This window comes from Physeter macrocephalus, chromosome 1 (genome assembly GCF_002837175.3).
Source record: "Physeter macrocephalus isolate SW-GA chromosome 1, ASM283717v5, whole genome shotgun sequence".
NCBI classification, from domain to species: domain Eukaryota; kingdom Metazoa; phylum Chordata; class Mammalia; order Artiodactyla; family Physeteridae; genus Physeter; species Physeter macrocephalus.
Window position 1 is genome coordinate 127,079,077 of NC_041214.2, and position 13,195 is coordinate 127,092,271.

The window sequence follows — 13,195 nt, forward strand, 5'->3', positions numbered from 1 at the left end:
TTGTACATTAGCAGCTAAACTGTTGAGTAATGCCTTTGAGTAATCACATGGGCACAGACTGTTAGAAAAGATTAGATTTGTCATCAGATTTTTTCAGCTCAGTAGAGTTATTTGTGCATTATTAGAAGATGAGGATTGCCTGAGTGCATGTAGCTTGAAGCCACTTTCAGTTTGCCTCAGGATCAGCAAATAGACCCCTACCTAAGTGTTTCCAACACATTGATTGTGAAGAAAATTAATGAAACTTGTGAGTTCAGAACTACTGAGGGAGACAAAATTTATTTTGTGACTCTGTGACTACAAATGAAGGCTGCCATCCTCCTTTCTTATGATATAAATTTCAAGAAATTAGGTTCCTTCATGCTAAACATCTCAGTCCCACTACCGACAGGGTTTAATTGCCTATAAGACTATTTTAATGTCTATATTTGATTTGTGACCATAATGTTTATTTAAAAAAGATATATTCTGTTTATTTACTATTTACCAAAAATTATATCTATTTTTCCTTTAATCCTCACAAGAACACTATCAAGCACATATTAGTGTTATTCCTCCCAATTTATACATGAGAAAAATGGGATATAGAATTAAGAAAATTGTCCATGCTCATGTATTCAATAAGTGGATGAATTAGGGCTTAGTTACAGGTTAGGTACCAAATGAATGTCTGTGCCCTGTCCCCAGTTCATATGTTGAAATCTTAACCCCCAATATGATGGTTTAGGAGGCAGGGGCTTTAGGAGATAATTACAGTTGACTTTGAACAACACAGGTTTGAACTGCAGCAGGGCCACTTACACAATGATTTTTTCTCAGTAAATACATACACTACTACAGCTCTGTGGCTGGATGAATCTGAGGATGCCGAACCATGTGGAAGGCCCACAGTAAAGCTATACTCAGATTTTCTAATGTGGGGAGGGTCAGCATCCCAACCCCTGAGCTCTTCAAGGGTCAACTATAGATCATGACGGTAGATCTCTGATGAGCCAAATTTGTATCCTTTTAAGAAGAGACATGAAGTATGATTTCTCTCTTGGCCATGTAAAGATACAACTAAAAGAAAGCCATTTGCAAACCAGGAGGAGTGTTCTTACCAGGTACCGTGTCTGCCAGTACCTTGATGTTGGAGTTCCCAGCCTCCAGAACAGTGCTGAGAAATAAATGTTATTTATGCCACACAGTCCATGGTATTCTATCATAGTAGGCTAAACTGACTAAGGCAAGGTCTAAGCTCTAAAAGCAACGTTGTATGCTGCCTCGTATTAAACTTTATTATCTCATGTGTGAAGTGGATAACACTTATGTAAAATAAAATCCACATAAAAAATGCTCAATAAATATTCATGGCAACAATTTGTACATCTCTTACTACTAGTAGTGCTACTTACTATGTGAAACCCAAACCTCTATTGACTGACTCTTTTTCAAAATAGCTATGTAAAGTTGAAACTGATTATAGGAATGTTTGATATATTTATGCAATATGAAATTGTCCCAGTTCCATTAATTTGTTATTGAATGTATAATCATATATTTTTAAAATATTGCAATCTTTTCTTCACACATGTATATGTATACTGATTTGACAAAATATGATTTTGAGAAGATATTTGAATAAAAGAGATTAATGTATATTGGTAATATTTTATATTTTTTGTTGGTTACTAGTCACCATTATTTCATTTATTTATATGCACAGATGGCATCTCTGATAATGTTGAGGTATTTATGTCTCACCACACAAAATTCTTTACTTGAGGTTAAGAGAAAGCATATATACTTGCTTATACCTTTATGAATTTCATAATTGTCTTAAACTATAATGGACCACTCATTGATTTTTTAATAGCATCATTTCCCATTATATAGTCTTAGCAGTTTTAAGTTTAGTATACTATAAAAATTTAATAAGCATATTATCATTTCTTCTACCAAACAAGGATGGAAATATTGAATAGTCTTAATGTATCTAGAGTCATTCCAACTACCTGCACTTTTTGTTCAATGGTAACTACTTTGTAGATTAGACAATACTTAAAAGCAAGATCATACATTCCCAGTTTAATAAGGATATTCTATTTTAAAACTAATTAAACTTCAAAACCAACTGTATCTTTCATATACATATATATTTCATAATATTCTATGTTATAAACCATATAAAGTTATGTGAATTACTGTTCCATTATATGCTTATGTTGGTAGATTTAAATTCTAACGATGTGCTTAGTCTGCAAATGAAGTATAAGATTCCCTCAGTATCTGTGGGGGATTGGTTCCAGGATCAGGCCATGGATACCAAAATCCATAAATGCTCAAGTTCCTTATATAAAATGGCATATATTGGAGATTAATCCTTTGTCAATTGCTTCATTGGCAAATATTTTCTCCCATTCTGAGGGTTGTCTTTTTGTTTTGTTTATGGTTTCCTTTGCTGTGCAAAAGCTTTTAATTAGGTCCCATTTGTTTACTTTTGTTTTTATTTTCATTACTCTAGGAGGTGGGTCAAAAAAGATCTTGCTGCGATTTATGTCAAAGAGTGTTCTGCCTATGTTTTCCTCTAAGATTTTTATAGTGTGAGGCCTTACATTTAGGTCTTTAATCCATTTTATGTTTATTTTTGTGTATGGTGTGAGGGAGTGTTCTAATTTCATTCTTTTACATGTAGCTGTCCAGTTTTCCCAGCACCACTTATTGAAGAGACTGTCTTGTCTCCATTATATATCCTTGCCTCCTTTGTCATGGATTAGTTGACCATAGGTGCATGGGTTTATCTCTGGGCTTTCTATTCTGTTCCATTGGTCTACATTTCTGTTTTTGTGCCAGTACCATACTGTCTTGATTACTGTAGCTTTGTAGTATAGTCTGAAGTCAGGGACCCTGATTCCTCAAGCTCCATTTTCCTTTCTCAAGATTGCTTTGGTTATTCGGGGTCTTTTGTGTTTCCATAAAAATTGTAAAATTTTCTGTTCTAGTTCTGTAAAAAATGCCATTGGTAATTTGATAAGGATTGCATTAAATCTGTACATTGCTGTCATACAGAGTGAAGTAAGTCCAAAAGAAAAAACTAAATATCGTATATTAACGCATATGTGTGGAATCTAGAAAAATGGTATAGATGATCTTATTTACAAAGCAGAAATAGAGACACAGATGTAGAGAACAAACATATGGACACCAACGGGGGAAAGGGGGTGGTTGGGATGAATTGGGATTGACATATATACACTATTGGTACTGTGCATAAAATAGATAACTAATGAGAACCTACTGTATAGCTCAGGGAACTCTACTCAATGATGTATAAAATAAATAACTAATGAGAACCTACTGTACAGCACAGAGAATGCTACTCAGTGCTCTGTGGTGACCTAAATGGGAAGGAAGTCCAAAAAAGAGGGGATATATGTGTACATATAGCTGATTCATTTGCTGTACAGTAGAAACTAACACAACATTGTAAAGCAACTATACTCCAATAAAAATTAATTAACAAATAAAATTAAGTGGCATAGTATTTGCATACAAACTATGTACATCCTCCTGTATACTTTAAATAATCTCTTGATTACTTACAATACATAATGCTATGTAAATGTTGTATAAATAGTTGCCAGTAGGTAGCAAATTCAAGTTTTACTTTTTAGAACTTTCTTTTTCCAGATATTTTCAATCCACAATTGGTTGCATCTGCAGATGAGGAAACCACAGATATGGAGAGCCAACAGCACTAGTTGTTACAGTGATATTCTAGCAATGATCATTTATATTCCCAATCCTGGAATTTGCTTTTAAATTAACTTTTAATGTAGTTATAATGGAATACCATGTTTAAAAATTACATTTTAAAACTTCAAATTATCTTGCTTTGTATGTATTACCACTGTATATGATCAAAACTTCAACTGTCATTCTTATTGTTATTTCCTGGTTTATAATGTATCCTTTTATTTGGCATCTTTAAGATTTTTCTCTTTGTGATTGATTTTTGGCAGTCCAACTGTGACATATCTCAGTCTGGTTTTCATTATATTTATTCTGCTTAAAGTTTGCTGAGATTCTTGGACAAGTTTGATATTTTTAATCCAATTTGGAAAATTTCAGCCAATATCTCTTTGAATTCTTTCATCCCCACTTTATCTCTCCTTTCCTTCTGGAATTCTAATTACATATATGATTGCCCACTTGATACCCACAGATCACAGAACTTTGTTCACTTTTTATCAATTTAAGTTTGGATAATTTATATTGACTTATCTCCAAATTCACTGATTTTTTTCTTCTGTTGCCAATACTTATATTCCCATTCAATTAATGTTAATTTTAAATATTGTATTCTTAGTTTTAGAATTTTCATTTGGTTTATTTTAAGAGACTCTATATCTTCCTCAAATTTCCTCAAGTCCTCCTCCAATTTATTTTTCATTTTTCCTACAGATTCTTTAATATATTTACTATAATTACTTTAAAGTCTGTATATGTTAATTCTACCATTTGGATTATCTGTTAGTCTGTTTCTACTACCTTTTTTTACTATATGTTATTTTTTACTTTTTAAAAAATTTCTAGTATTTTTCTATTGTGTATTGGACATTACAGATGATATATGTGGCAAATCTGGATTCTATTAACTTTCTCTGTAGAATGTTGAGTTGCATTAAATTACTTACAGCTAACCTTGACCTTGCAGAAGCTTGGTTTTAAATTTTCATAGAGAGGATAGATTTCAATTTTGCCCATATTCCTAAGGTGAAAACCTTAGTCTTAGGATATAGTTCTTATTCCTAAATTGTGGCCATATCCAGAGTTTTAATGGCATAATTAAGTCAAACTCCTTTAACTTCTCAAGAATTGAACTCTAAAATCTGGATTCCCACTGTAAAGCAGCTGCTTATATCATTTCTTAGCTTTAAAATAATTTATCTTTTTTTTCCCCCCCTCTGAATGGGACTCTTATCTTCCTCTTATGCAGTTCAGACTGAGTGGAGTGTACACACAGATTTGCAAGGTCCTACTCTTTGGTTCCCTCCTTGATTGAATACTTTGCTCCTCTTTATTTTCCAACTGGTTTGGAAGCCTGAAATTCTGACTTCTGATCCCCCACATCAATAAGACTGATTCTTTCTTATTAAACTCTCTTTTCTGTATGCTTTGGGCTAAGTAGTTCCCTTACGGTGAAAACTGAATTAATGTATTAACATCATCCAATGTGTTTCCTTCCTTTCATGGGTTGAAGTTTCCCTAGTTTCTGCTTTTGGTTTCTTTCAAGTGCCTTCAATATTGGCTCCTTCATATTTCTTCTCTCTACTCCACTTCTGGAAATACACATTAACTCTTCTTCATTTCCCATTTATTTATCTTGCAATATTAAATTCTGGATAACTGCTTCAGATATATTTTTTGTTCCATAAATCTCACATTGGTGTATCTAAAATTTTGTTTGCTTTTAAAGTTTCTTGCCTGTTACTAATAGTTTTAACCTTATTTTATTTTACAGTATTTTACATATAATTTTTATATATTCTGAATCTAGTAATTCAGATACCTACAATTTTTGCATGTCTGATTTTGTTTTCATTTAAATTTTCTGGCTCTCAGTGGTCTATTGTATATGTTTTTTTGATTTACAGCTGTGAGCTTATGATTGTTGAAATAATTTCTGTTTATTTCCAATACCCAGATCATGTGAATTTATGTTTATAAACTGCCAGTGAAGTTTTCTTCTGCTTAATCTAATACCAAGTTTCAAGGCATACATTTGGTGAATGTGTTTGACCTCCAAATACTCCTAACTGGTTCATAGATACATTTATTTTCTTTTTATGTAGGCTATTTAGTTATTTTTATCTGTGGGCTCTGTTAGATAGAATATATAGTCAAGTAGCTCTATTAGAAAGAAAAGTTTTTCATAATTTGTTATTAGTTCCATACTCCAAATTCTTCCATGTTCCATGTAAGTCAACAAAGAAACAAGGCAGAAACATTTCCAAATGCTAGAGCCTCTAGATTCCAGTAACAATACCATCTACAAAGCTACAAATTATACTGATTTTATCATAAAGATTTTTGAAGCATACTCAAACTCAAGAATTGGAAGAATAGGTGAAGAAAGATAAAATGATCTTTTTTCATAAATAGAATATGTGTTGTGTACTGGTTGATTAGCATCAGTGCATATAGAGTAATATGGAGTAGGATAGGTAAATTTGGGATTAACTATCTAAAATAATGCTAATTCATGGACAAATCTCTAAAACTTAAAAATTAGGTAAAACTCAAATGATAGTAGATGGCTGTAGGTGCATTAAAATAGACAGATAAGAGCTGTAGTTAAAAGCAGCCTTCCTTTATCTTTTTTAAAATTATTTTTTATTGTAGTGTGGTTGCTTTACAATGTTCTGTTAGCCTCCACTGAACAACAAAATGAACCAGACATACACATACAGATATCCCCTCCCTTTTGGACTTCCCTCCCATTTAGGTTTCCACAGTGCATTAGGTAGTGTTCCCTGTGCTACACAGTATGTTCCCATCAGTTGTCTATTTTATACATAGTATCAATAATATATATGCATCAATCCCAGTCTCCCAATTCCTCCCATCTCACCCCTTTCCCCCTTGGTATCCATATGTTTGTCCTCTACCTCTGTGTCTCTATTTCTGCTTTGAAGCACAGTCGATTGGTGTCTGACAGACAACAAAAAAAACCTAAAGAAAAAACCCTGATTTAAGTGATCCATGAGAAGAAGAAAGTGTTTTTAGATGGCAATAATCCAGCCATCTTATCCGTACCCTCCTTTAATAGTAAGCCAAGGCTGCATGAGTCCCAGAAACAGACATGGAAACCATGATGGTGCTGTCTCATGGAGTCATTTTTAAACAGATCCTGACTTAAAAGTTCTCTGTCAGAGAAAAAAAAGACCAATTGTAAATCAAAAGCTCAAAAGCTGTGCCGTGATTAAATGTTGAAGAAACCTTAACCTCTATGTGGGAATTATAGTGTGAATATATGATTGGCCTAAAAGGAAGACTTCAAATAAAAAAGAAGTTATATATATCTGTGAGACCAAAGAACATAAAGTCATTTTGTGATATTATTAGCCATATAAGAATTCCTGTGCATTACATCCTCTGTCCTCCTCACTACAACATGAGAAGGACCAGAAACTTCAGTTAGCAAGACAAGAGAAAGAACAGAGATGCCCAAGAAGGATTTCTACTTCTAGATAGGAAAGAGAAAGTCATGAAAGATGATTACTACCATGGTAACAATAAGATAAGCAAGTTTTGTTTAAAAAAATCATATTTTTTCCATACAGCTAACAAACAGTGGTGCATACCCGGAAACTTCAATAACCTGAATTACAGAGAGAAAAGAGCCATTATAAGTGGGCAGAGAGATGTGGCAGCTTGTACACGGTATGTGGATACTTAGCCTTGGCAAAGTTAGACAGAGAAGCAGACTTGTCATAAATGAGGAGACTTTGCAGGCATGCAGAGAAATCAGCCAAGTCATTGGAACTCCAGGCAACCACCCTTCTCTAACTCAAATAGTGACATTCTAAAAATGATGATGGCACAGAAAATTGGATGTTGGTCATGGATAAATTCAACGTAATTATAGCTGAAGGCCCAGAATCAATTCATTTTTGTTCTTGGAGGGACCTGAGTGACCATAATTGTATCCAACAGAAAGAAGAAAGAACTTTTACTCTCTGAGAATTAACCAAGAGAACAGAAAGATTGTGAATTATTCACTACTGTTCTTTTACACAGTGTCTGAGATATAATTTAGAAATATGTAAAATATGCAAAAAAGCAAGGAAATTGGAACCATAATCAAGAGAAAGCAATCAATAGAAGCAGATCATTCAATAAAGAATGAATAGACAAAGAGGACATTAAATAGAAGCACCAAATGGGATTTAGAACAGCAAAAATATAATATTTATTGTATTAAAAATTAACAAAGTGAGTCCTATAGAAGATCACAACTGCTAATTCAAGAGAAAAAGCAGATTTTTAAAAATCTGTTTATAATTGACAACCTGTGGGATGTCAGTAATATCAAGTGTTTATTATTGTCCAATTAAAAATCCAGAGGGATTAGAATGTGTATGTGTATTTTGAAATAAGCCAAAAAATTTTCAGATTTGAATTCAAAATAACCCGCGCATAACCAGGAAACTCGGTTGAGCCCAAGCGTTAGAAATAGCTAGAAAACCATACATAAGCTCGCTGTAGTGAAAATGCTGGGGAAAAAAATTGAAGCACAAATCCTTAAAGAATCAGGAATACAGTAAGTCCCCTACATACGAACCTTCAAGCTGCGAACTTCCAAAGATGCGGACGTACGTTCACATGTCCAATCACATAAATTAGTTCACGTGTCTGGTGTACATTGTCATGTGAGTGCATCTTCTACAAGTGGTTGTGCTTTTGTGTACTTCACAGTACAGTACTGTTGCTGTGCAACATGAGGAGCTTACTACTGAAAACCTGATGGAATTGGAGGCCCAGAGAAAGGATGAAGAAAGACAAGAGGAGGAAGAAGTAGCTTAAGAATGGAAGAGATTCACAATGCAGAAAATGGCAAGGGGATTTTCTTTATTTGAGGAGGCACTGTTAGTTTTTGAAGCACAGGACCCAAACATAGAATGGTTCACTATGGTTGCAGCAGCTGTTCACAGTGCAATTCAGTGCTACCGTGTCATCTATGAGGAGAAAAAAAAGAGCTACTACCCAGATATCACTGGATCGGTCTTTCAAGAGGGTAGATAGAACTGAATCCAGCAAGGGACCAGAACCTGTGCCATCAATGTCAGGCATGAGTGAAACTGCAGCTTGCCCTCCGTCTCCTGTTGCTGACAATCCTTCAGCTCTACCATCTCCCACCTCCTCCCCCTCTTCCAGTCAGTAACTCTTCTTGCCTGTTCGCTCGATGCCAGCCCCTGGATGCCAGCTGTTGTACTGTACTACTGTGTTTTTCAAGGTACCGCACTGTAAGATTAAAAATGTTTTCTTTGTTTTTGTTTTTTATGTATTATTTGTGTGAAAATTATTATAAACCTTTTATAGTACAGTACTATATAACCGATTGTGTTAGCTGGGTACCTAGGCTAACTTTGTTGGACTTATGAACAAATTGGACTTACGAATGTGCTCTCAGAACAGAACTCATTTGTATGTAGAGGACTTATTGTAAAAATATATAATATATACAGGGGAAATAGAAGAATCAGATGCTGATATCTCTTCAGATATCTTGCATTTAGAAAGTATTGAAATGACATCTTTAAATATCTAGGAGGAAAATGACCATTTCAAAAGTCTGTTTTCTTTGTTTTATATAGATATATATAAATACAGGTAAAATCAAGACAGTTTTATTTTAAACAAAGCTTAGATAATTTGTTACCAGTACACTCACATTACAAGAAATGTAAAAGTTTTCTTCATACTGAAGAGAACAGTCACAGTTTGGAAGTCTACAGGAAGGAATTAAGATTTTCAGAAAGGGTAAAAATATGCCAAAACATGAATTTTTCTCCATTAAAAAAAAATAATTGCCTACTTAATGATTAAATAATAACATGTACTCTGTTGTTTGTAATTTATGCAAAAGTAAAATACATGACGACAATAGGGCTAAAAACTGGAAGGAGTTAAATCTGTATATACTGTTGTAGCGTTCTACAAACCTGAAGCTTTATAGTCTTACTTGAAGTTACATTGACTAAGTTAAAAATTAATGGTAAAATACAGACAGCAAACACTAAATAAATAAAACAAAGATTTAAAGCTGAAAATCTGATAGATGAAATAAAATGAAATGCTAAAAAATTGCTTGCTTAATCCAGAATAATGCAGGAAAAATGGAACAAGAAAACAAAAACCAGATGAAACAAAGAGTAAAAAGTAGCAAGATGGTTGACTTAAACCTAAATACCTTAATAAACATAAAAATGTAAATTGACTAAACATTCCAAATAAAAACAGAGATTGTATGGTTGGGTTAAAAAGCAAAGACAATCTATGTGCTTATTACAAGAGAAAGGCTTTAAATATAAAATTACAGGTAGGGTAAAAGGAAAAAAATGGAAAATATCTTATGGAAGCACTATTCATAAGAATGCTTCTATGTAAATATCAGATAAAGTAGATTTTAAGACAAAGAATGTTACCAGGGTAAAAGAATGAAACTTCACAAAGGTAAAAGCATCAATCAACTCATCAAGAAAATATAATAACCCCTAATGTTTACCCACTGATAACAGAGCTTAAATGTATACATAAAGAAAAAGTTGGCAGAACTAATGAAACAAAAATTCAAGTAAAAAAATTGTTACTGAATTCAAGTCCATCTGCTCGCCGCTCGAAAATCAATACACAAGAGAGAGAAATGTTGGTAGAAAGGAAAATTGCTTTTAATCAGAGTGCCGGCAGTCTGGGGAGATGGTGGATTTAGTGTCCCCCAAAAACCACCGCCAAAGATTCTGCTCAGCCAGGAAAGTTTTTAAAGGGCAGAAGGGAAGTAATCTCAGTTAATCATTGAGATAGGGGGTCAGAGTCATCACCATCCCCCACTGTGTGCAGACTTGTTTGCAGGCTTATGGACTTCTGGTAATTTTTCTTTACATTCTATCTTGTTCACACAGTTTGTTTCCAAGATTACTGAAGGGGAAACTAGGGAAGAGATATGGTCATCTGTTAATTTCTTATTCTTCATTTATTCTTCTTTGATCTATGGAAAGAAGCAACATATTAGGCATGGTAGTCTGTGATCAAAATATTTGAAAGGTGTGCTAGGGCCAGAGATGAGTGGAGCATGGGGCTGCCTGACTTAAGGTTAGTGACAAGACAAAGGGGCTTCCTGCAGAGAACTCTTTCCTGCAAAGAGCTCTTTCCTGCCAAAAGCTGCTTACGAAATTACATTTTAAACTCTCCTCTTTCAGGAATTAAAATAAGGAGACACATATCAATAAAAATGTGAAAATTCTGACAACATTCTCAACCACCTTGATCTAATTGACCACCTATATACAACTATACAACAGTATACTCAGCTTATGAAGATATACTTTGTTTTCCTGAAACACATGGAAAACTAAATGAGATAGACAATATGAAAGATCCTAAAACAAATATATTTGGACATTTAAAAGGATTTAAATTATGCAGAACAGATTATTTGACCATAACTGAATTAAATTAGCAAGCAATACAAAAGGTACCTAGGGTTTTCCAATTATATGGGAATAAAATTAATTATAAATAATCCATAGATTCAATAAGAAATAACAAGGTAAATTAGAAAACAATTCAAATTGAATGATAATGAAAACACAGCGTTGGAAAACTTCTAGTAATTATATCTATCTATGCATTTATGTATTTAGCTATGTATTTAGCTATCTATGTATCTACCTAAACAAGTGTTTTGAAAAAAAGGTGTATTTTAGCTTTATATTGTAAAAGTTAAAATGCATACTAGAAAATAAGGACCTAAGATTCCAAATTAACATGGTAGCAATGAAAGATCAAATTAAACTCAAAATAAGTAGAAGGGGGGAAATAATAAATTATGGGTGGAAATCAATAAATTGTGCAAATAACATACAAAAATCAAAAAGCCAAATCTGGCTTTTTTAAAGGTTAATAAAATCGATCCACCTAGATTAAGATGAGAGAAACACCAGAGTGAGAAAATTAGAAGACAGTGTACAATGACCCCTTCTCCTAGGGCAGTTGCCTAGCTGTTGCAGACCTCAGATCATTGAGGTGAGAATCTTCACTTTAAATTCATCAATTAATTAATGTCTGGGTCTGGTCTTTTAATTATTAAAGCTGTGTTCATGGTTTAAGTTGACAATAGGGCTTCCCTGGTGGTGCAGTGGTTAAGAATCTGCCTGCCAATGCAGGGAACACCGGTTCAAGCCCTGGTCCAGGAAGATCCCACATGCCGTGGAGCACCTAAGCCCATGCACGCAACTAGTGAGTCCGTGAGCCATAACTACTGAAGCCCAATGGGCACCTACAGCCCATGCTCCTCAACAAGAGAAGCCTATGCACTGCAATGAAGAGTAGCCCCTGCTCGCTGCAGCTAGAGACAGCCCATGCACAGCAGTGAAGACCCAATGCAGCCATAAATTAAAAAAAAAAAAAAAATTTAAGTTGACAGCAGAACTTTTAGTTACAAAAAATCTACTAAAGTATCATGGAAATTTCCCAAGTTCTCTTCTAGGGTCAGGGAAGTATTCTATGAGCAGGTTAAATGAGACAGTGAGAAGTTCAAAATTGTTTCTTACATGTTGTATTGTGTCCACTGCAAAAAAAAATGCACAACCTAAAAGTTGAGAATTAGGTTTTATTCAGGGGACTCCTGGAGGACTTAGCCTGGAGGCTGCCTCTCAGATAGCTCTGAGGGACTGCTCAGAATAGGTAAGGGAGGAGCCAGGATATATAGGAGTTTTTGAAAGCGAACAAACAAACAGCAACAAAACAGGTAGTAGAGCATCAAAAGATTACTGCTAATTAAAGAAAAAACAGACATCTCAAGTTAGTGAATTTAGCACTTTTCTATGGGAAGATGCAAGAGTCTGGGCTCGTTGAAATCATTCCTTTGATATGCACCTTAAATATCTAGGGCCAGTATCCTGTTTTTCTCAATCCTGAATCCCCTCAGGGTGCACAGTTGGGCGTGGCTGCAGTGGCTGAGGGCTTGTTGGCTGCAACATCTTTTGTTTACTGATATGGCAGGTGACATTTTTCATCCACAGTCCCAAGAGTCCTTAGGAGTTAGTTTCAAGCAGTAGTATCAATATTTTTCAGAGTGAAAGTCATGTACACCAGGAAATTTTACTTTTCCATACAGCAAATGTTAAGTTAAAAACAGAACTCTAACATAATAAAGTCTCAGGTTGACAACTAATGTTTGTGATCAGTGAATAAACTAAATTTAGTATTTTATTTTATTTAGTTATTTTTTTGTCTCACCATTTATTTATTTATTTATTTTTTTTTTTAACATCTTTATTGGAGTATAACTGTTTTACAATGGTGTGTTAGTTTCTGCTTTACAACAAAGTGAATCAGTTATACATATACATATGTTCCCATATCTCTTCCCTCTTGCGTCACCCTCCCTCCCACCCTCCCTATCCCACCCCTCTAGGTGGTCACAAAGCAC